Source organism: Vulpes lagopus, chromosome 7, assembly GCF_018345385.1.
Source record: "Vulpes lagopus strain Blue_001 chromosome 7, ASM1834538v1, whole genome shotgun sequence".
In the NCBI taxonomy this organism is placed as follows: domain Eukaryota; kingdom Metazoa; phylum Chordata; class Mammalia; order Carnivora; family Canidae; genus Vulpes; species Vulpes lagopus.
Window position 1 is genome coordinate 64,545,219 of NC_054830.1, and position 25,063 is coordinate 64,570,281.

General features: G+C 44.4%; 1 protein-coding gene across 22 annotated transcripts in view; it reads right to left on the reverse strand.

Annotated features, from left to right (window-relative positions):
- The window catches only part of ZNF618 (zinc finger protein 618), a 181,487-nt gene that overhangs the window by 108,395 nt on the left and 48,029 nt on the right, over nt 1-25,063 (reverse strand). For 2 of the 22 annotated variants that reach the window (XM_041762714.1, XM_041762715.1), the window contains exon 2: nt 17,424-17,562. The exons of the other annotated variants lie outside the window; for them this stretch is intronic. The gene's annotated coding sequence lies outside the window, so the exon portion shown is untranslated. The remainder of the gene's footprint in view (nt 1-17,423; nt 17,563-25,063) is intronic. 22 annotated transcript variants of the gene reach the window in all.

Here is a 25,063-nt window from a genome sequence, read left to right on the forward strand (position 1 = left end):
AGGCTCCAGCAAAGGAGATGCATGATCAAATGTGTCCTTTTAAATAATTGGGTCAGAGCTGACCTGTCTATCTTTTGTCTGTACAATATCACCTTCTCACGTGCACCTGTTATATATCTACGCTGTCCAATACGCTTGCCACCAGCCACATAGGGCTGCTGAGCATACGAGACGTGGCTAATCCAAAGTGAGATACGCTGTGCGTGGACAATACACACCGATTTTTGAACACTTCATGCGAAATTTTTTTAAAGAAGTATGAGGGATTAACAGGAATTTTTATACTGGCTACATGTCGAAATGATAACACACTGGAAATTCCAGGTTTGATAACACATTAATTTCCCCTGTTTGTTTTTCCTTTTTTTTTTTTTAATGTTGCTACTAGAAAATTTAAGGTTACATAGGTAGCTTACATTCTACTTCTGTTGGACATCTCTGGGTTACATATTTAAGAACAAAGGATTTTTAAAAATATTTTATTTATTTATTCATGAGAGACACACACAGAGAGAGAGAGAGAGTGAGAGGCAGAGACACAGGCAGAGGGAGAGAAGCAGGCTCAATGCAGGGAACCCGATGTGGGACTCGATCCCAGGACCCCGGGGTCACACCCTGGGCTGAAGGCGGCACTAAACCGCTGAGCCACCTGGGCTACCAAGAACAAAGGATTTAAAATAAAATATTTATTCCTCTACTTCGGAGGGAAGATAAGCATTCACAACCACTGTAGCTAGGTTAAGCCCAAGAGCGTATTTCTCTGGTTCTTGGCTCCATTCTCCAACAAACCAGAAGACGAGGGTGGAAAGGGTAGGATTTCCATATGGGATCGGAATCGTGTAGGGTAGGAGCAGGGGCAAGAGGAGGCCAAAGTTCTAAGAAGCAAAACAGCCCCAACTATCAACGTCACATTCCCCATTCAAACTTAGTTAAGGGTGCGGGGGAGAGGAAGAAAACCTAAAAACCCCAAATTCTTTTGACTCCCACTCCCTGTGTCATAATAAAGTGAGGTCAGGGGAAGATCAAGGTTCTCCAGAGTCACCTGAACTCTGGAGAATTCAGGGCCCACCTCCCTTTCTCAACACTGGCAATGGATGGGACAGTCAAGGTCGGGTCAGGGGGGCCTACTAGGTCCCTCTTTATCCTCTAAACAGGTTTCACAAACTAGTGGCCTTGGAATGGCTTTTTGGGAGGGGTTTCACAGCATTTAAAAAGTTTTTTTCAATTAGTTGCCATAATTTGAAATTTAGAAAATTTTACATAAAACTCCTCTGGAAAAGGAAAAAACAAAAATCAGACGATCTGGCTACGCTGGGCCTATGTTCAGATATGGCCACAACCAGTTGTAGCTGAGTGGCAATAGCTCCCGAGAGACGGAATACAGGGGCTCCCAGTCCTGCTGCACGTAGTGCCACACCCTGACCAGATGCACCTGCATTCTCGCCCTAATTGAGCTGCTAAGCATATCACACACATGCTTTGGAACTTTTGTACGTGCAGTAACTGGTGTCCAGAACACCCTTCCCTCTCACAGCCATGGTTAGTTAGGTCCTTAACTGCCACTGTTCTTCTGGCCTCAGGCTCTCCTGAACCTTCTCATTCTCCCAGGGTGGGTGCAGAGTCTGCACTTACCATACACTACTCAATAATTCGTGCCCATCCTGCTTCCTCCACTGGACACCAAGCCATTTGAGGGCAAGGATCATATACCACTTTGCTCTCCTGTCCCATCAGCGCCAGGCAGGAAAGATGCTCAAGAATGTTTGCTTGGCGAACTGTGCCAAGAGAAGAGAAAACATGTTGGAAATCACACCCTCCCCTTGTCTCCTCCCCAGCCGAATGTCTTCTGGTGAGGTTTCCAGATACGGCTGGGACAGTCATCAAACCTGGTGAAACCGACCTAGAACACCACTCTAAATAAATTACACTTTCACCAATTACCTTAGAGGCCAAAAAAGTCATTAGAAGTTGAAAATTATATGGAATTTGGAGTGACTTTGAACCCATGTAACCACCCTAAATAGCTCTTTCTGTTGAGCAAACAAGAATTTCTTGATTGCCCTTTTTGAAGTTGCCAGAGCCCTGTCTTGTTGCTATTAAAATGAAGTTTCACAATGGTCCTAAACCAGTTCTTCCCGTTTTCTTGAAAGAACAGACTATCATTCAGCCACAAATAAAATCTTTTATAAAACAGCAAATGCAAGGGGACATGCCCAGTGAGGTGAGAAGCAATCATTTTTCCACATCAGAAAAACGGAGCACTGATTCACCAGCCACCCTGGGAGCCTTTCCCGAGCAACTACTGTGTGCGAGACCTAGGGATACACAGGTGAGTACGGTTAGAGGAGACTTCAGAGGGCATGGAGATCATGCCCAAGGACATCTAACTCTTCAGGTACTCCACCAATACAAACACAGGTGGGCAAGTGTGCAGTCCATTCTCTTTAGCAAATGAAAGGCTTTTGGAGCCCCTGGATCCTGTCATCAACTAAGTGACGTCAATCAGGAAGACAAAATACAACAGAAAAGAGAAGAGAATTAAGATTCAGGAATGAGAAGTGACCTGCCAAGCCATTCCTCTGTGTGAAATTTAAAAGAGGGGTGGGGGTGGGGGCACCTGGGTGGCTCAGTGTTTGAGCATCTGCCTTTGGTTCAGGGTGTGATCCCGGGGTCCTCGGATCGAATCCTGCATCAGTCCCCCCAAAGGGAGCCTGCTTCTCCCTCTGCCTGTGTGTTTCTGCTCCTCTCTCTCTGTCTCTCTCATGAATAAATAAAATCATAAATAAATAAATAAATAAATTAATTAATTAATTAATTAAAAAGGGGGAGGGACACCTGTACCTAAAAACTTCTCAATCCCCATCATCTTGAATAGGGAGAATGAGATTCAGAGAAGGTCCTATCTTGTCTCTCTTCGTCCACTCAAGAGCCCACTCCTTCCTCATCTCTGTTCCTCCAAGGGTTATGGACAGAGAAGCTCCCATTGCCAACTACTTACGCCAAGCCAGACACTGTGGTATGTTCTCCTAGCTGCCTACTTCATCTCCCAGACACCCCACGTGGTAGGAGCCGTTCTCATCTGCCTCTTCCAGATGGCTTGGAGAAGGTCGACCAGCCATCCAGCTGCACGCGCATCCCAAGCAATCTGGTCTCTGTGGCCTCAGTGGACCCCCAAACACTGACCCGATATTCACTCATCTCTCCAGAGCCAAGAACAGAACAGAAATAAAGGCTAGAGTTTTCAGAGCACAAGATCTGAGTGCTGAGGAGGAGAAATGAAACAAGACACCTTAGATGCACCCGGATCACAATTTCCCAGCTCCAAGAAACAAAGGGGAACCCTAAATGCTTCCACAAAGGGGAAAAGCATGGATAGAGCAACGAGGCGGTCTAGCCATTACACTGCTCATCTGCAAGGGCCAGAAAAATGCAGAAGCTACAAGGCTCTCAGAAAAAAGGCTCTGGACCTAGAACCCAACTGCAAACCAACCCATCATTCAGGTGTGAGGAACAGCAAGGACCTCTTCCGAGATGCAAACGTTCTGTGCCACCCCATCACCTTTCCTGGAAAACATTACGGAAAATGAACCCATAAAAGACGACCTCAGAGAGAATTTAAAAAGGAAGAGAAAGAAACAAAACAAAACAGAGAACATAGAGCTGTGAAGCTCGCAGCTCTTATGAAATACCCAAAAATACAATGTGTATTTTCTTAAGCTGGAAATAAAATTCCATATCATATCAACCAACAACAGCTTATGGAGAGAGGATAAGGAACATGTAAGTGCATTTAAGGGCCAAATATTTGGGGAAGGAGGGGTAAGAATGGGGGCGGGGGAGGGGTTCAACGGTAATTACAGATACTAATTAATTCCTGCCCAAGCTTAAATGTTTGTTAAAAACTTGAGCAGAAGAAATGAGAAATAAGGTCATGACTTCTAAATCAAAGGGGGGGGGGGCAAGCAGCCAAAATAAGGATTAAAAAATAGAAATAAGGAAAAGGGGTAACTAAAGAAAACTCTGGCAATCCAAAAATAAGAAGGAGAAAACATGATGGAAAACCAAAAGCAAAATAAGGTGGCATAAAGAAGTTGAAACTTTGGGGCTCCGGGGTGGCTCAGTCAGTTAAGTGTCTGCCTTCAGCTCCAGTCATAATCTCAAGGCCCTGGGTTCAAGTCCCACACAGGGCTCCCTGCTCAGCAGAAAGTCTGCTTCTCCTCCCCTCTGCTCCTCCCCACTGCTTGTGCTCTCTCTCAAATAAATAAAAGAAGCTGAAACTTAAACAGGCAATCACAATAAATACAGGTGGTATATAAATACCCCCCATTAAAAACCAGGGTATCACAAATGGGGGGGGGAAGCAAGGGGGACAGGATGCAGGGTAGGTCAGGGGCTGAAACAGAAAGACCCAGAAAGGCTAAAAACAGAAGGGAAGAAGATGTAAGATGTTACCAATGAGGAAGGAGGGCACTGGACACACAGGAGCTCTTTGTATTGATCTATAACTCTGCTCCTCATGAAGTGTTAAATTGTTTCAAAACGAAGTTTTTTCCTTTTTTAAAAAGATTTTATTTATTTGAAAGAGGGGAGGAGCAGAGAGAGAGAGGGAAAGAGAGACACTCAAGCGGACTCCACACTGAGCACAGAGCCTGACACAGGGCTCGATCCCAAGACCCTGAGACCATGACCTGAGCTTAACCAACTAAGCCACCCAGATGGCCCTGAAAAGAGAAACATTTTCAAAAAACAAGGGATTCACAAAATGACACCAGGCATATGTCAATAAAAAGCAGAAATGGCAGGGTGCCTGCGAGACTCAGTAAAGTGTCTGCTGTAGGCTCAGGTCATGATCTCAGAGTCCTGGGATTGAGCCCTGCACCAGGCTTCCGGCTCAGAGAGTCAGCTTCTCCCTGTGTCTGCCCCTCCCTACGAGTCATGCACACACTCTCTCAAATAGATACAATCTTTAAAAAAAAAAAAAAAAGGCAGAAATGGCAACAGACTCCAAGAAAAGAAAAGAGAAAGAATTACAAAGGACACAAAGGTTTTAATGGATATAAAATTCAACCAGCAAAAGGATTTGCAGTAATGACCTATCACATAGCCATAAAATACACAGAGTAAAAACTGCTCAAAATACAAAGAAAAATGGAAAAACCAATTGGTTATAACAGGAGATTGCAGCATACTTCCCCAAAATGGACAGCTCATGAGGATTAAAAAAAAGGGGGGGGTGGGGGGGCAACAAAGGACTTTAAAAACACAATCAGCCAATTTGATATATTTTTATATGTAGTTATAAGATAATGCACATCTTTTCAAAAATCCATGGAACAACTATAAACTGATCACGTGGTTGGCCACAAAGAAAACCTCAATAATTTTTTTAAATTAGAAATTACACAGGCCATATTCTCTGACCACGAAGCAATAAAACTAAAAATTAAACAGAACGAGCCACAAAAAGTTTAACCACTTGGAAATGTAACCCAAAGGTTATTTAGAGTAGTATTTTTTTTAAGAAATTAAAACAAACTGCAGACTGTTTAAAAAATGAACAATGAGAGCACTATATAGCAAAACCCATGGGATCCTTCCAAAGCAGTCACTCAAAAAAGAAAGGAAGAAGAAAAAAACCAAAATAAACCAAAAGTAGATGAGCAAAAATAATTAGAAGCTAAAGAAATAGAAAACAAAAGACCAGATAATAAAAGAAAGAGCAAGTCCTTTGAAAATACTAATAAAATAGCTAACCCTACCCCTCCACACCCAAGTGTCCAGCCAAGAAAATTAAAAATAAATTTAAAGTATAAAGAAATAAGAATAGTGTAACTACAGAATCAGGAGATCGGGACAGAGGGAAGAAGGGAGAAAGGAATACTTTTTATATTTTATATTTTATGTTTATCTATTCTTAATGAATACAGATCAGTTTCTAAATAATAAAAATTACTCAAAATTGACTCAAGAGGAAATAGAAAACCTGAACAGATCAATAATCAGAGAAAGAAATTTGAATTATAAAGGTACTGGGAATATTCAAATAATTTTACTGACAAACTATACCAAATCCTCAATTAAGAGATTACATCTATATTTTCTAAATTGTTGGGGGGAAGGGAGCATTTCAATGCTTGCTACAGAACCAACATATTGTCCTATTAAACTGGGTAAGTATTAATTTAAAAGATAGAAAACTGTGGATAAATCGTACATAAAGATAGATGCAAAATTCCTACATAAATGTTAACATAAGAGATGGCACTAAATTACAAAAGTAATCAACTCTAAAAATAAACCTCAACCTACATCTTCTGGGCAGCGTCAGATAAAAGAAAAAACTAATATAATTCACTACAAATTTTTTAAAGCCTCTGTAAAGGGTTCTCTCTTAAAACCCCTCCTCAATCTTAACATAATGCTAGAGCTATCCCAATTAAAGTTAGAATGATCAAGAATGCTCAATTCACTCTATATCACTCAAAATTACTCTGGAGACCCTAGTCAATGTAGAAAAAAGAAACAAGTAGAATTCCTGGAAAGGAAGAGACAAACCTGCTATTCTTGCAGATATGATGGTCTACATAAAAAAATCCAAGAGGACCAACTGAAAAACTATTAAAACAAGAGAGAACTGAGCCAAGTAACCAGATATAGGATAAATATTCACATCAATGGCTTTCCTATACACCAAAAATAATCAGGAAATATAATGGAAGGAAGAATCCCATTCCCGTGAGCAACACAAGTCGTAAAACACCAAGAAGCAAACCTATTATAGTTTGAAGGTCTAGTAACTGAAACAGCCGGGGAAATGGCACAGAATTAAGTAAACTGGTCAATTTAAAACAATAAGGCGTCCAGAGGCAGACCCAACGTATATCTGAGAATTCAGAAAATTGTAAATGTGTCATTTTGCATCAGCGGGAAAAGCACAGACCATTCGATAAGTAACAGCGCCTTGTGATCTGAGGCACTGAGAAGGCCAGAGCATCAATTCTGCATATTCCTGCAAAATATACTTAACCTGAACACAGTAATAAGGAAACATCAGACAGACCCAAACTGAGGGTCATTCTATAAAATAACTGGTCTACACTCAAAAAAAAAAGGGAAAAGTCAAGGTCATAAAAGACAAAGACTGAAGAACTAATTCAGATACTAAAAAGAAAGAACAAGTGAATGCAGCCAGTGATACTGGATTTTCTCTTATAAAGAATGTTATTGGGACAGATGATGAATCAGGAATAAGGTTTGTAAATGTGCTAATAGTATTCATCAGTGTGAAGCTCCTGATTCTGACCACTGCACCATGGTTATATAAATGAATGTCCTTATTTTTAGGAAATACATTCAGAAGTATTTAGGAGTAAAGGAATTGCATACCTGCGATTTTGTCTCAAATGGTTTAGGAAAGGAATTACACAGAAAGCGAGGTCTCTCTATACAACTAAGAAGAGTTGCTGGGGGCAGGAAAAGAGAAAGGGAATGTGGAAAATGTTATCATGTGGGGAATCAGGGTGAAAGTGATATAGGAATTCTTTGTACTACTCTTACAACTTTTCTGTAAGCCTGCAATTATGTCAAAATAAGTTTTTAAAAAGGAAAATGTGAGTTCCAAGATCCCTTGGGACAGTTGTGGTTTCATCCACATATAGCATTATTAGAAAACATGTCTTCGAATCATAAACACCAAATTCTGGACTGCTGCTACCTTTGGAGAGGGAGGACACTGAGCCTGGGGCAGGGGGTTTCAACTCTCTGTAAAGTTTTATTAAATAAAATCAGATGTGGCAAAAAGGAATAAATAAAGTTTGTAAATAAGAGTCAGACACCTGGAAAAATACACAAAAACAAATGCCAGATGGATTAAATGGCTACGGAGGAAAGAAAAACACTGAAAAATACTAAATAAATATGAAAGAATTTTTTTAAATAATATTAGAATGGAGAGGTATTTCGAAACATCTTCAGAAAACTGAAAGTAAAACAATGACAAAAAATAATATTTACCAATATGCCAGGTTCTGTTCCAAATATTTTATGCACATATCATCTCAAGTGATCCTTAAAACAACCCAGTGATACAGGTTCTATTACTCCTAGTACATAGGTGACGTTCAGCAAGAACCTTTGGTCCCAGACCCAAGGACGAGTCTTGGGTCCCAGACTCCAAGTTCTGCACCAATCCCATCCTTCTTTGCTGCTCACAGCAGAAAGTCCCCTGCTCTTTGAAATTTCCCCAGAGTAAACTGAGAAAATAATCCAGAAGCGGCCAGATTCTGGAAGGTTCTCGTAGATTCCCATTTGCTCTTTCAATAAAGACTACTCATTAAAAAAAAAATCTTTTTTTTGTGACACCACCATAGACATCTCATTTATTTTATTTCTCACACCGTCATGAAGTAGGTTTCTCTCTCTCTTTTTTTAAGATTTTATTTATTCACGAGAGACCCAGAGAGAGAGAGAGAAGCTGAGACAAAGGCAGAGGGAGAAGCAGGCTCCATGCAGGGAGCCTGATGTGGGATTTGATCCCAGGACTCCAGGATCATGCCTTGGGTCAAAGGCAGGCGCTAAACCACTGAGCCACCCAGGGATCCCCTGAAGTAGCTTTCTCCATATCTATTTTCAAGCTGAGATAACAGAAGCTTAGATCCCAGGAGTGAGTTACTCAAGGCACCAGTTAGTTAGGCCAGGCAGAGCTGGGATTTGAACCCAGAGCCTGTATCATCTTTTCTATTGCCTACTCAATGGGCCAGGCTCTCCGAGAAGGTTCCTCTGGAGAACAAGAAAGGTCCCGCTCTGTGATTTCAAGGCAACACCCTCCTCCCCTGGGATGTTGGAAAGACCAGGCCCAATCTGTTTTGGCTGCAGCTGATGGGCCTCCAGGTAACAGCATGCACAGATCTGCAAGCAAGCACCAATGTGACCCACTAAGCAAATATTTCTTGAGCAGCTATGATGTGCCAGGACCTGGGGACACCATGGGGAATAGAAGAAACTTCGCCCCATCCTCAAAGAGCTTACAGTCCAGAGAACTGAATATCCAGCCCTCACTGGTAAGGACGAAACCAATTAAGACTGACCAGGGGAGGGATGGGGTGGGGGGGAGAGACATGCTTGGGTGGCTCAGTGGTTGAGCATCTGCCTTTGGCTCAGGTCATGATCCCAGGGTCCTGGGATCAAGTCCCATATCATGTTCCCTTTGGGGAGCCTGCTTCTCCCTCTGCCTGTGTCTCTGCCTCTCTCTCTTTCTGTGTCTCTCATGAATAAATAAATAAAATCTTAAAAAAAAAAAAACTGGGGACAGGGGGAGAAGGGGCTTCACAGAGGCCCTCATGTCCCTTCTTTTCTCAGAAACATGAGAGGCCCAGAAAAAACGGTTTTGTTCAAAGGTCACACAGCCAGGGAGTAGAGCTCAAATTCAAGGTTTCCAACGCCAGTCCTGGGGCAGTGCTCCTTCTCTGGGGTGAAAGAACACAGACGTGCTCAGGGCCCAGCACTGGGTGTTTCCAGGGCCGGGGAGAGAGCACGCGGTGCCTGTGTCCCTGTGAATACTTCTCATCCCAACGCGGCCTCATAGGAAGCGGGCTGCAGCCTCAAGGGAACCTGGCCAGAGGGCACTGGCTGCGGCCTCTCCTGGACCTGCCCCTTGACTGGGGGGCTCCCACCTGAGCTCCTAAGTTGGCACACTCGACCTTGGCTGGCCACAGGGATGGAGATGGCTCCATTAGCGAACCTCGCGCAGTTGGCCATAGTGTGGTCTGGGGGGAAGGGTCCATCTGCTTCCACGGGGGCAGTAGCCTGAAAGGTCAGAGCAGCCACCACGAGTCTCTCCGTCCCTAGGCCTGAGCCACAAAGCAGCTTCCCAGCAGCCAGGGGAGCTGGCCACAGCCCCACACCGGCCACAGGGCCTCCGGCTGGGCCACCCGCACTCCCTGTCATCCCTGGCCAGCCGACCAGCCTGGCGGCCATTCATGAAATCATCAGGCCCTGGGTCTAGGGCCGACCGGGCCTGCACCTGGGGAGGGGCCTGCACCTGGGGAGGGCCCGGCCCAGCCGCGGGAGCCCCGTTCTCCGTCCCAGGCTGCCACAGCTCCCCGCCAAGCCGCCGTGGCAAACGAGCTTACAAAGCATAAAGGGCTGTACAAGCAGGCCCGGCCTCCCCCGCTCCCGCCAGGGCCAGCAGGTCTTCACGCCCAAGGGCTCCCCGCTCCTCCCGGCTGCCCGGAGCACACACGCACGCACAGCTCAGGCGTGAACGTGACCCGGCCCGTATCCCGATCCTCTTCGCTCTGTGCCCAGACGGCGCTTAACCAGCAGGTCAGAAGGCACGTGACCAAAAGGAGTGTCCCCCTCCGAGGGCCCCCGGGGGGCTGAGTCATCCTCGCCATCCCAGCTGGGGGACGCCTCCGCAAATCCCCTCCTGCTCGGTGAGAGGCTGCCAGGCTCTGGGTCCTCCGCTCGCCGCCCACTGAGCCCACTGAGCCCACTGAGCCCGCGGTCGGTGCCCACCGGGGAAGCCGGGGGTGCGCTTCCTGGGCCCGCGGGCGCTCCCCGCCACCTCCGGAGCAGGCTGAAGCCCGAGGCCCAGGTGGCCTCCCCCGCGGACGCCTCCGGCTCGCTGGCCTCCCCCCACGGGAAGCCTGGTCTTCGCTTTCGCGGCAACAGCAACGGCTCCCGGGACTCTGGCCACTCGGTCCCTTAATCTCCTTTCCGCCAGTGGCCTTCCTGCCTCCTCCCCACCACCAGGTCCCCCACCCAGTCCCCCATCACACCTGCACCCTGCCCTCGCCAATGACACACCACCCCCACCCACCTCGACCCCACCCCCGGCGCCCCAGCACCTTCCACCGTGCCCGCCCCAGGCTCCAACCCGGCACTCTAGCCCCCTCCCCTCCCACCGCCCCCCACGGCTATCCTAGCCCAGCTAAGACCAGACCCGTCCCCGTCACCCCCCACCTTGGTGGCAGCTGTCAACTCCCCAGCTCCATCACCCTTTTACTAAAACCCTGGCAAAACCTCAAGTCAACTCCTTGCCCACCTCGTGCCGGAGGAACGTACGCAGCCGCGCGGATGGTCTCACTTTAAATTTATGACCACAAACCTCAAGTGTGTCCTTAGGACGGCCTAACCGTTCCCCTCCTCGACTCGCACTCCTAGATGAGTATTTGAGACTTTCCCCTTTCTCCTCAAACCTCAGACAACCTGCTCCCGGCTGACAGCTACTTTCCCTGAGAAAAGAAAAGTGAACAGAAGAAAGGAACTTACCCCCCCCCCCCCCAACACACACACACATGCGGACACCAAATCCAACAGGATGGAGGAGTCCTCCTCCTGCAGGTCACACTGCCCAGTGCCCCCGCTGACCCGAGCTAATGCCCCACTAGGGCACCAGGCGCCACCCCCCCTCCCAGCTGAGGTCACCACTCCGGCAAACCCCTCTTCTCCACTACACAACATCACTCCCCTCCTCCGCTGGGTCCTTCCCACGGCAACACCACCAGGGCCAGGGCCTCATCCACACCTGTCCACGCAGGAGGTCCCCTCCCGGCCCCCATTCTCCTGATTCCACTCCACTCCAGGTGGCCACCCCTGTCCCCCAAGAGTACAGATGTCACTCTCCCCAGGGTCATCAGCCACCCACTCTCTTGTTGCCAAACCCACAGACAACCCTCCAATCCCACCTCGGCCTCGGCCAGCATGCTTGACCTCTCCTTCCTTCCTGAAGCTCCCTCTTCCTGGCTTTGAGGACTCCTCACCTCCTGGTTCCCTCCCACCTCAGCCCTATCTCCTGGCTGGGTCTCTGGTCTCTTCCTGAGCCAGAGGCTCACACTGGGACCCCTCCGGACCCACACGCACATCCTAGGTGACCGCAGCAAGGCCCAGAGCTAAAGGCCATCTATAAAGCCACTGCCTTCACATGTTCAAGCCTGGCCACGGCTGGCCTCTGATATCCAACTTCCTACTTATCTCAGGGGCATCTTGCACTTGGCATGTGTAAAGGTTCCCATTTCCCATCCACCCCACCAGCACCCACTCCTCCCTGAGCCTCCACCCATCCGGCAATGGTGCCATGGATCACCAGGGCTCCGGCTGCATCTGGGCTGCTGTAGCCCGGACTCATCCCGCCTTCCCTCAACTCTCCATCCAACTCAGCCGTAGGTCCCTCTTGGCTGTGACGCTGACGCTCACCTCACATCTGATCCCTTCTCCGTCTCTCCTTCCCCTTCCGGGTGCTCTCCTCCCAGCCAGCATCACCTCTCCCCTTCTCTAGACTGCCCCAACCAGCTCTTTGATTTTTCTACCAGCCAGGATCCTTTTAAAATGTCAATCAGTTCCTGTCAATAGCCCTGCTCAAAACCTTCTAAAACCCACCCTCTTTACGGCACCCTCCAAGACCCCCCAAGATCTGACTCTGCCTCTTCTCACTTTGCACCTTACTCCATCCAGCCACCATGACCTTTTACTATGCCCCCAACACACCGAGTCTATTCCTACCTACCTCAGGGCCTTTGCTCTCACTGTTCCCTCTGCCTAAAATGCCTTTCCCGGGCACCTGGGTGGCTCAGACGGTTAAGCACCTGCCTTCGACTCAGGTCATGATTTAGGGTCCTGGGGCTCTCTGCTCAGCAGGGAGCCTGCTTCTCTCTCTGCCTCTCCCCCCCAACCCCATTCATGCATGCACACTCTCGTTCAAATAAATAAATAAAATCTTTTTTAAAAATTAAATTAACTACATGCCTTTCCCTTTCCCCACCATGCAGAAGATGGTTTCCTCATTTTATTCAAGCCTCTGTTTGCCAGTGGCCCTTCCTGACTCCCAATCTCAAAAAGCCCTCCACCCCATTCCCTGCATTTTACCACTATATCCCAACCGTGTTTCCTTTCTCTTCACGGCACTTGACATTACCTAAATTCCGTCACTTATCTAGTTGCTCAGTCTCTGTGAAGGCAGGGGCGTTGTCTTACTCACTACTGTATTCCCAATGCCCACAACAGTTCCTGGCCCAAAGTAGGCAATCTATAAATATGTGTTGAAGAAATGAATCCACAAATGAACGAATCAATCACTACACTAACTAGCTTTCCATCTGCTAGAGAGCAGAAAACAGCAGGGTCCAATAGAAATGTCATGTGGATCCTGTACATGACTTTAAATCTTCTAGTAGCGTCATTTTAAAAAGTGAATTTTAGCCTCATTTAAAAATTTAATTTTACTAATATAGTTTTTATTTAACATGACATATCCAAAAGGTTGTTTCAACATATAAACATTGAAAGAGGGGTGCCTGGGCAGCTCAGGCAGTTGAGCATCTGCCTTCAGCTCAGGTCACCAACCCGGGGTCCTGGGATCAAGGCCCTCATCCAACTCCCTGCTCAGTGGGGAGCCTGCTTCTCCCTCTCCCTCTGCCTGCTGCTCCACCTGCTTGTGCTCGCTCGCACACTCTCTCTCACAAACAAATTTTTTAAATCTTTAAAAATAAATAAATACATACCGAAAGAATGACTAATGACATATTTTACTCTTTCCTACCAAGTCTTTGATATCTGGTGTGTATTTTACTCTTACAGTATGTCTCCATTTGGACTAGCCACGGTTCAAGGGCTCAACAGCCACATGTGGCGAGTGGCTATTGTACCAGCCAGCACAGATCTAAAACATGAATCTGATCAGGCCACTCCTGAACCCGAAACCCTGCCCTGACACCTCACCGCTCTCAGGATACAGTCCCAACTCTTCCACTAGGCATGAAAAGCCTCCAATGACCCGCCCGCTGAGCTCTCAACAACCCCCTGTACTGAGAACACCCTCAGATCTCTGGAAGTGCCAACTGCTCACTCGCTTCTGAGCCTTCTGCCTCAAAGGCTCCCTTCCTATTCATCTGAAGACCTCCTACACAACCTTCAACACCCCTTCAGCCAGCACGCCTTCACGGATACCCTAAGCTTAGGAGCAGCACCCTCCTCTATGCTCCCAAACTGGCTGTCTCCACAAACTGTGTGTCCTCAAGCGCAGGGACCATCTTGGTCATCTGAGCTGAGCACAGATGCTCTGTAATTACTTGCTGAATTAATGACTAAAGAAATTTCCCTTCCCTCCCCATCAGGTCATAACCCATCCCCACTTCCTTGCACTCGCTCTCTCGCTCTGTCTCCCTGCCCTTACTTACCAAACAAAATCAGAGCCTGTCTGATCCCAACTGTTCTGCTCAGTCCTGTTCCCAACTCTGTTCCCAACTCTGCAACCTTCCTTCTTCCTTCTAAATCCAATCATTTCCTTGAATTTCATCCTAAGAGAGCAAAATTCCATACCTCCCCCCAGGATTCTGATTTGGGGGGAAATGACGAACACGCATTTTTATGTAAAATATATGCATGTGCTTATCTGGCTTTTCCTTCCCTTCCCCACCCCTAAGAGGGCTACAATCCAGGCAAGGGAACTAATTTTATGTGAAAACTGATCTTGCCAGGTCATTACCAGTCCTGAACCCAGGGAGGTGGTATTCGAAGGCATGCCAGTCACCGCTGCTGCCCACAGGGGTGCCACCAATGTCACAAGAGAAGGACGACAGGTCTGAGCAAGGAAGGAAAGGCCTCAGAGCCTTCTCTGCTTGCCAACACTTTCTTGTCAAGCTTTGATGGGCAGAAATGCAGACATATTCCTGCACTAGCTAACTCACTCGACAAACACTAATGAGCATTTCTTCTTCACAGGCACAATGCCAGGTACTGGGAAACAGGATGAAAACGACACCTGAGTTTGTTTCCCTAAAATGGTAATAATTTCTTGTCCATTTAAGGGCCAGTCTGCTCCTTTTGAACAGGAAGAGGAGAAAGAGAAAGAGAAAGAGAAAGAGAAAGAGAAAGAGAAAGAGAAAGAGAAAGAGAAAGAGAAAGAGAAAGGAGAGGAGAGGAGAGGAGAGGAGAGGAGAGGAGAGGAGAGAAGAGAAGAGAAGAGAAGAGAAGAGAAGAGAAGAGAAGAGAAGAGAAGAGAAGAAGGATCCCCCTGAACCTACAGCCCACCACGAGATTCAGTGCATGTCCAAAATTAGCAATTTTGAAGGAATCTGCAAATAGTAGAATTGGGATAATGATTTAAACTAACTGTAGTTCTAAATGTATAAAACTCTTTACAAGCAAGCAAAACATGCACAATGCTTTTCCTGTCCCTAAATATTTTAAGCAATATTCTATTTAAGAAAATAAACAGAAGATAACCCTGACATATATTTCGGTCCCCCCCCCAAACTTTGTTTTCTAAAAGGAACCCAAGTTTTGGCTTCAGAACCAAAGGAAACGAATAACACTGGGTGTCCTGTGCAAACAACGCTGCATGAATGAAGACCCCTGGTTTTACCCACCCTGGGAGCATGCTGCTCTCCTCACAACACGTGGAAGCCCCGTAAGCCGGGCCTGGTATCAGAGGAAATGTTTTTTTTAAAACACACTCATCCTGGGAAGAAAAGTCCAAGATAAACACCCTCTGGGTCACTGGTTATTCATTTGCCCTCACATGACTGCCATTCCCACCGTTCCTACGAGAAGGCCATTTTATTAGTTAACCGCATCAACAAAGACAAAGCTGGCATCTGGAAATACTCCCATAAAACACAAACTCATTACAGAATCACTCCCTCATGTCTGGTGAAGCATCAACTCAGGGTGGTGTTATTCTCTGAAAAGTACAGAATGCTGGAAAAGCTTTCACCTGCACCCCCTCCCCACTGCACAGCTGGAAAAACTGAGGCCCAGGGAGCACCGCTTTGACCTGAATGCTTTGACCTGAATGCAAGACACCTCTCTGTCCCCCAGACAGAAGGGGACAGGTGGGAGGAAGGAGTACCACAAACCAGAGTGTGACCAGTCCAGAAGGGTCAGGCAGGGCCAAGGGAGAAGGGAGAAGGCAGCAGCATGCATGAGGTTATGCCCAGACTCTGGCTGCATGCCCACCGCCTAGAGAACAGGAAGGACCTCAAGGCCCCCCAGCATCACCAGGAAAGAAGAGACACCAAAACCCATCAGGTGAGGCCTTCCAGTTTCAGCCTTCACATGCAAAAGAGCACAGAAATCACCACTCCAGCCCACATAACCAGGAAAGAGCTGAACAAATTGAAAATCAACTCTTCTTTCATTGGAGAACTCTGGTCACAGAGCACACCACCTCTCTGAAACATGAACAAATGCAGAGAAAGAGAGATTACTGGGGACCAGGGCAGAGAAAGCGGTGCTAATAAGCTAGTGATGGGTAGGAACGCTTACACTGTAACTGCCCAGGTGCTAGAAGCTTGGCATGGACTAGCTTGAGAATTAGACATCCCTGGGAACCCAGTCTTAGGGGACTTTGTGGGAAAATTCAGCAAGCTTGGGCTTCAGGACGGGGGGTGGGTAAGAGGGAGAAGGAAAAGGAACCAGTTTGAAATAGCACAGAGCTTTCTGATCTCCAGAACAAAATCCTGTCCTCAAGAACGAACACTTTACTTATCAGACCTGGGGGAGAAATAACTGGATGCCGGCCCCTGAAGCCTTCCCTGTCTCACATAAAGGGGGAAAAAAAGGGAGAGAAGGCTCAGAAATGCTTCCCTAAGTCACATCCCAGGGACTCAGGCCCACTGAAAAACCCTGAGATGTAATCATAAGCGCTCAGACCAATTCCCCTCCCTGGTAGTCTACCCTGATCCTGGAAGGACTAGAGCCTAACAACAGCGTATTACAGCTGACAGTGGCCTGACACAGATTCTATTGAAGAAGGAGATACCAGGGAAACCCAAAGACAAAGAGAATGGAGTGACCAGGCACGGAGGAAGGTGAAGCCCATCCCCTCCGCCCCCAACTCCAACACCTACTGGCATAGCTGCTTAATATATGTTAAATGTGGCCCGGTAACGTAACAGCCACAGAAACACGATTCTTCACAATAAAATCCTCACAGCCTCAGTTCCCTTACTGACCTCATGTCTGGCTTTCAACAAAAAATTACAAGGCATGTTAAAAGGCAAGGAAAAAAACCCCACAGTCTGGAAAGACGAAGCAAGCATCACAACCAGACACAGATTTTTGGGATATGACTTAAAATTAACTCTGATTAACCTATTAGAGGCCCTAATGGAAAAATCAGACAACATGCAAGAACAGATGTATAGCATATGCAAGAGATGGAAACTCTAAGGAAAGAAAAACAAAACTAAAATGCTAGAGGGCACCTGGGTGGCTCAGCAGCTGAACATCTGTCTTCGGCTTAGGTTGTGATCCCCAGGTCCTGGGATCAAGTCCCACATCGGGCTCCCTGCAGGGAGCCTGCTTCTCCCTCTACCTTTGTCTCTGCCTCTCTCTGTGTGTCTCTCATGAATAAATAATTAAAATCTTAAATATGAAGCAAAAGAAATGAAGAATGCTCTTGATGGGCTCTGTAGCAGACTTACCACAGCTGTTAGAAGCCAGGTCAAAAGAATGACCCAGATATACAAAGAGATTGAAGAATGAGAGGACACAAACTTCTGGTTTCCACTTCAACATGCAAAGAGCATGGACGTCATCACTCCCATCCTCACAACCAGAAACCTGCCGGACAAACCAAAAATCAACAATCTGTGTTTGGTCCATCAGAGAACTGAGGTCATAGGGCCAACCGACCACTGCCCCCAAAACTGGGCAGACAGGTGAATGAGGAGAATGGCCATGAGCTGAAGGCACCATTGGAGACAGTCACTGGGAGGAAGACTTAGGACAATGCTGGAGATGGAGCTTGAGTAAATAAAAGACTCTGGGTGTCCAACTCTTTCTTCAGTTTTACCTCTGGGAGCTTCAGCAGGTTCTCAGAGTTTTACAATGGAAGAATTATCTCCCCCTGGTTCCAGTGGTTGGGGTGGGGGTGGGGGGACAGAAGTAGAAATTTTTAAATGCACCCAGAGTATTCTGTTCTATTCAACAAAGGCAGACCCACCCTCATGGGAAACTATTAACCAAAGTCTAAAACCAAAAGGGGAAAACAAAATCTGAGAAGTACTTATTAAGGTCACAGTACAAGGGCATAGGCCCACTAAACGACTCAGCACTGATCATCAAATCTAAATTACTTCTCTGACACCAGCGACTACAGAAAATGCTAACATAGCCTAACTCCTAGCCAGAGAAACATAAAGCCTTGAATGAAAATGCTGATTACCTCAGTTCCTATTAGTAAATGTATCATCTCTGGCTTTCAAATTTCACTAGAAGGCAAGGTAAAAGGCAAACACCACAGTCTGAAGAGACGCAGCAGCATCACAACCAGACTCCAGTATAACCAGATTTTGGAATTACCAAACCAGAAATTTAAAATAACTATAATATGCTAATGGAAAAGGTGGACAAGGTGCAAAAATCTGGGAATCCTGGGTGGCTCAGCGGTTTGGCGCCTGCCTTCTGCCCGGGGCATGATCCTGGAGTCCTGGGATCAAGTCCCACATCGGGTTCCTTGGGTGGAGCCTGCTTCTCCCTCTATGTCTATGCTTCTCTCTCTCTGAGGCTCTCATGAATAAATAAAGTCCTAAAAAAAAAAAAAACCTTTTAAAAAAAAAAGATGCAAAAATCTATGTGATGGTAATGTAAGCAGAGGGATGGAAATGCTACAGTTACAAAAGTAACAATTGTTATAAACAGTTATAAAAGTAAATAATTAACAGTAAAGTAACAGTTATAAAAGTAAACAATTATAAAAAGTATAACACATGCCTAATGGGAATACCAGAAAGAAGAGGGAGAAAAGAAAAAAAAGAACAGAAGAAATATCTTAAATAGTAATGGGTGAGAATTTTCCAAAATTCATGACAGGCACCAAACCACAGAAGCTCAGAGAGCACCAAGTAGAATAACAGAAAGCTGTTATTTAAGCTGCAGAAAAACCAAAGGCAAAGAGGAAATCTTGAAAAAGCCAGAAGGGGAAACAAACATTTAACCTATTGAAGAACAAGGATAAGAATTACATTAGATTTCTCTTCTAAAACCATGCAAGCAAAAAGAGAATGGAGTAAAATACTTGATGCATTTGAAGAAAAACACCCGAACTGGAAATCTATATCTAATCATAGTATCCTTCAAAAATGAAGGAGAAATAAATATGAGTTTGGAGGGAACTGGCTACTGATAGACCTGCCCTGCAAGAAATGTTAAAAGACCTTCAGAAAGAAGAAGAATTATTTAGGTCAGAAATTCGACCTAATATGGAAATGAACACCCCTGGGGATAGAACAAATAAAATAAAATGCAATACGCTACATTATTCTTAATTCACTTAATAGATAACAGCATATCCAAAATGATAGCAACAATGTACTAGATGATCAGAACTTACAGGTAACAAAATGAACAACAGCAATGTTACAAGGAAGGAGAGGAAGCAATTGAAAATATTTCTGTTACAAGGTATCTGCGCTACCTGTGAAGCAGTAGAATGTTATCTGAAAGTGGATTAATTGTAAATGTATATTGCAAAGCCAAGGACAATCACTAAAAGAAAATTTTAAAGAATTGAGATGCTGGGGCACCTGGGTGGTTCAGTTGGTTAAGCAAGAAAAAATCATGATCTTGGGTTCTAGAATCAAGCCCCACATCAGGCTCTGTGCTCAGCGGGGAGTGTGCCTGAGATTCTCTCTCCTCCCTCATCCCTCCCCCTGCTCACATGCTCTCGGTCTCTTTCTCTATATATATAATAAATAAATAAATCTTAAAAAAAAAGAATTGAGATGCTATGAAGGGCAGAAAATGGAATCATATAAAATGCTCAATTAGGGATGCCTGGGTGCCTCAGAGGTTTGGAGTCTGCCTTCAGCCCAGGGCATGATCCTGGAGACCCGGGATCCAGTCCCATGTCAGGCTCCCTGCATGGAGCCTGCTTCTCTCTCTCTCTGCTTCTCTCTCTGCTGTGTCTCTGCCTCTCTCTCTGTATCTCTCATTAATAAATAAATAAAATCTTTAAAAAATAATGCTCAATTAAAACCAGAGAAGGCAGGGAGAAAAGTGGCAGACAAAAAAAAAAAGATGACAAATAGAAAACAGTTTCAAATATGATAGATACTAATACAACTATATCAATAATCATTTTAGAGGCGCCCAGGTGGCTCAGTCTGTTAAGCATCTTGCCTTCGGCTCAGGTCATGATCTCAGAATCCTGGGACAGAGCCACACATTGGGCTCCCTGCTCAGTGGGGAGTCTGCTTCTCCCTCTGCCCCTCTCCCAGCTCATTCTCTCTCTTCCTCAAATAAATAAAAATCTTTTTTAAAAATCACTTTAAATGTGAATGATCTAAATATACCAATTAAAAGAAAGAGACTCTCAGAGTGGATTGAAGAAAAAGAGCAAGATCCAACTAAATATGTATCGTTTACCAAAAAATCCACTTTAAATACAAAAACAGATATATTTAGATTAAAAGTAAACCTTTGGAGAAAGACATACGATGCTAATACCAAGTAAAAGAAATCTAGGATAACAATATTAACTTCAAAGTAGAAAGCAGAACAAGAAAAATTATCAGAGATAAAGAGTAGCATTACATAATGACAAAGGGGCCAATTCTTCAAGACATAATATCTTTTATGTGTATGCACCTAACAACACAGCATCAAAATAGGTGAGGCAAAAACTGATGGAACTGCAAGGAAAAATAGCCAAACCCACCATTAATATCCTCCTACCAGTAACTGACAGATCCAGCAAGCAGAAAATCAGTAAGGATATAGTTAAACTGAACAGCTCCATCAATCAACTGAATCAAACTGACATTTATAGAGTACTTCATCAAACAACAGCAGAATACACATTCTTCTCAAGCTCACATGGAACATTCACCAAGATAGATCACATTCTAGGCCATAAAACATACCTTTACAAGCTTAAAAAAGAGAAACCATACAAAATATGCTCTCAGATCACAATGGTTTTAACTAGAAATAAATAATAGAAAATTGTGGCTCAATTGCAAACTATTTGCTGCGCCTATTGCTGGAGAACTCCAAAATATCTGAAAATTAAACAACATACTTCTAAATAACACAATGATCAAAGAAGTCGTCTCATGAGAAATAAAACATTTTGAACTAAAAGAAAATGAAAATATAATTATCAAAATTTGTGGGAAGCAGTGAATGCAGTGCTCAGAGGGAATTTTATAGCAATGAATATTAGAAAAACCAGAAAATATCTAAAATCAATAATCTACACACCCACCTTAGGGAACTAGAGGGGGAAAAAAGCAATCAGAAGAAAAGAAATAAGGACACCTGGGTGGCTCAGTTGGTTAAGCGTCTGCCTTCAGATCAGGTCATAATCTTAGGGTCCTGGAACTGAGCCAGCATTAGGCTCACTGCTCAGTGGAGAGTCTGTGTCTCCTGTTGCCTCTCCCACCCCACACCCTCTCTCACGTTCGTGCTCTCTCTCACGTAAATAAAATCTTTAGAAGAAGAAAAGAAGAAGAAGAAGAAGAAGAAGAAGAAGAAGAAGAAGAAGAAGAAGAAGAAGAAGAAGAAGAAATAATAATAATAATAATTAGAGCAGAAATCAATGAAACTGCAAACTGGAAATGAACAGAGAAAATTAATGAAATCAAAACTGACTGTTTGAAAAGATCAGTAAAACTGATAAACCTCTAGCCAGGCTAACCCAGACAAAGAAACAAAACACAAATTACTAGTATCAGAAGTGGAAAAGAAACCATCACTACTGATCCCGTGGGCATTAAAAGGGTAATAATGGAATATTATGAACAACTTTTTGCCTATAAATTTGATAACTTAGAAAACAAACCAATTCCTTAAAAGATACAATCTACTAAAACTCACATAAAGAGAAATAGATCATCTAAATACACCTGTATATCTAAAAAAAAAAAAAAACTGAATCAATCATTTAAAACCTTTCTACAAGGAAAGCACCAATATAGTTGGGTCCCACGAACACTTCAGGACAAAATGATACCATTTCTCTACAATCACCTCAAGGAAATAGAAGCAGAGAAAACACTTCCTAACTTGTTTTGGGAGGCAAGCATTACTCTAATACCAAAAGCAGATAAAGATATAACAGAAAAGGAAAAAAAAAAAAAAGGAAAACCACAAACTAAGGTATCGCTTGAACACTGATACATAAATCATCAACAAAGTATTAGCAAATCAAATCCTACAATGTATAAGAAGAAATGTATGTTACAACCAAATGGGATTTATTCCAGGCATGCAAGGCTGGCTCAACATTTGAAAATCAATTCATATAATCTATCATATCAACAGGCTGAAGAATAAAAATCACATTACTATATCAATGTGACAAGATCTAATACCTACTCATGATAGAAAGTCTCAGAAAACTAGGAATAAAGAGGAACGTCCTCGATTTAATAAAAGAATGTGAACAAAAAAAACTTACAGTTAACATCACACTTAATGGTGAGAAACTAAATGCCTTCCCCCCTCTAATATCAGAAACAAGGATGTCCTCTTCTTACTACTCTTTTTCAATATATTGACATCCTAGCTAATGCAATAAGACAAGAAAATAAAGGGTAGACAGCCTGGGAAGGGAAAAATAAAACTGAATAAATATGACCATCTATGTAGAAAATCCCAAAGAATCAACAAAAAAGAGAAACTGAGGGCAGCCCGGGTGGCTCAGCAGTTTAGCACTGCCTTCAGCCCAGGGCCTAATCCTGGAGACCCAGGACTGAGTCCTGCGTTGGGCTCCCTGCATGGAGCCTGCTTCTCCCTCTGCGTGTCTCTGCCGTGCTCTCTCTCTCTCTCTCTCATTAATAAATAAATAAAATATTTTTAAAAAAGAGAGAGAAACTGAAATAAATGGCATCAGGAAGGTTGTAGGATACAAAGCTAATATAAAAAACCCAACTGCTTTCATCTATACCAACAATGAATAACTGGAATTTCAAATTAAAAATACAGTATCGCTGATATTGGCACCCCCCCCCCCAAAAAAAGTTATTTTGGTACAAATGTGACAAAATATGTACCGGCTATATGAAGAAAACTACAAGAGTGCTGAAAGAAGTCAAAGATCTAAATAGATGGAGAAATATTCCATGTTCACAGGAGGAAGACTCAAAATTGTTCAAATGTCGATTCTTGCCAACTTGATCCATAAAATCAAGAGAATTCCAATCAAAATTCCACCAGTTATTTATGAATATCAACAAACTGGTGCTCAAGTTTATATGGAGAGAAAAAAGACCTCGAGTAGCCAGCACAATCCTGAAGAAAAACCAAGTCAGACAACTTACACAACTGACCTTGAGACTTAATGTAAAGCTATGATAATCAAGACTACAGTGTTTTCAAAAGAGAAGGAAGACAAACAGATCCACAGAACAGAACACAGAGCTCAAAAAAAAAATTTTTTTTAATTTAAAAATAAAAATAAAAATAAAAAAGAACACAGAGCTCAGAAGAAAAAGACTCACAGAAATACAATCAACTAGTCTTTGGGAAAAGGCAATTCAATGGAGAAGGGACAGTCTTTTCAACAAATGGTGCTAGAACTGGACACCCACCTCCAAAAACCTCTCTGAGGTTTATCCCTGGTTCCCCAGCATATGGATGCCAATCACCACCACCTTCCCTGGGCAGGATGTGTCAGCTCTCCCAGAAGCTGCCAACTTAATCCTCCCTCTTGCCCCATCCAGTGCATTTCATGCCCAACCACTCCTGAGTCCTGTCAAAATTCCCAGAGCTCACGGCAACTTCCACTATCAATTCCAGGCTTTTCCTCAGTTCTGTTTCTGCCCCCAATATCTTCCCTTCCCTTGGTCTACATAAATCACATCCTGGAGGAACTGTATCTGTTTTTTTTTTTTTTTTTTGTCTCTGATTCCTCCCTAGCATTGTACACATAGCAGGCGCTCAGTAAATGTTTCCTAAATGAATAAGCTTTTAAGTTTCGTACATGTCATATGTCTACTGGGTACGTACATCAAAATATCAACATATCAAATATCAACACCCAGAGTGGTTATCTCTGGGTGGGAAGGTTATGGGTGATTTGGGGGTTTTATTCCTTTTTTGCTCATCTGGACTTCCTAACTATTCAATAGTGAACATGAATTACTTCTGATAATAAAAATAATCATAGAAGCAAAAAAAAAGATGGCAAGAAAACACAACATAAGAAAGGTCAGGTTCACACAAAGAAAACACCAGGAGTGATGATTCACTATAGAGAAGGCACTTTGAAGGGCTTTGTATAGGCTTTGTCATAAAAATCTTTTATGTGAAGAGTAGTCCCAAAAAAAGGATTTGATTTGCAGGAAACTTTTCAGGATGGTGTGAAGTTCAAAAAGTTCCATTTCCCCCAGGGAGAACGAAGAAGCTATTCCTTCTTCCTTCCTTCTAGCCTCCTCTCATCAAGGGAGGTCACAGCATATTCCCAGTTCATCAGTTCTGAGCTCAGTGACTTCTGACCCCATCAGCCTCTGGGGGTTTCTCCTTTAGATGCGGGTGTTTTGGAACTCCGGAAAAAGAGATCTGGATTCTCGGCTGCTATAACCAGGAAGGAGCCTTCAACCAACTGGAGAGAGAGAGAACACTCTCAGCCTGACTAGCAAAGAAAGGCCAGGGCAATTCTCTGGATCTCTGGCTTCAGCGCAGAACCTATGTGTGTAACACTAACCCGATTCGACAGGTGAGGAAACAGACCAGAGAGGTGACATAACTTCCCTACAGTTCCCCAGCTTTTAAGTGGAAGAAATAAGACTCAAGATTCCAAGCCTGCTCAAACGGATGCTAAATTTTCACCATAAATGAAATTTTATGTTCAATAACTTTCTAAAATGCAAAGAACTGAGTGCCAGGTTCTGAGCCAAGGCCCACCAATGAAAAGGCCACACTGTGCCTGCCTGCTGGAGTTTCTCTGCTAGCAAGGGAAGCCCAGCACACAATTCCCCATAACCACACAACTGACTTCCGCCTGTGACATGGGCTACCCAGGTAGGGTTTGTGCCCTCATCCAGGTGGGATGCACACTTATGGCTGAACAAAACTACAACTAGCCACCTGGCAACCTACAGAAAGTTCCCTGCTGAAT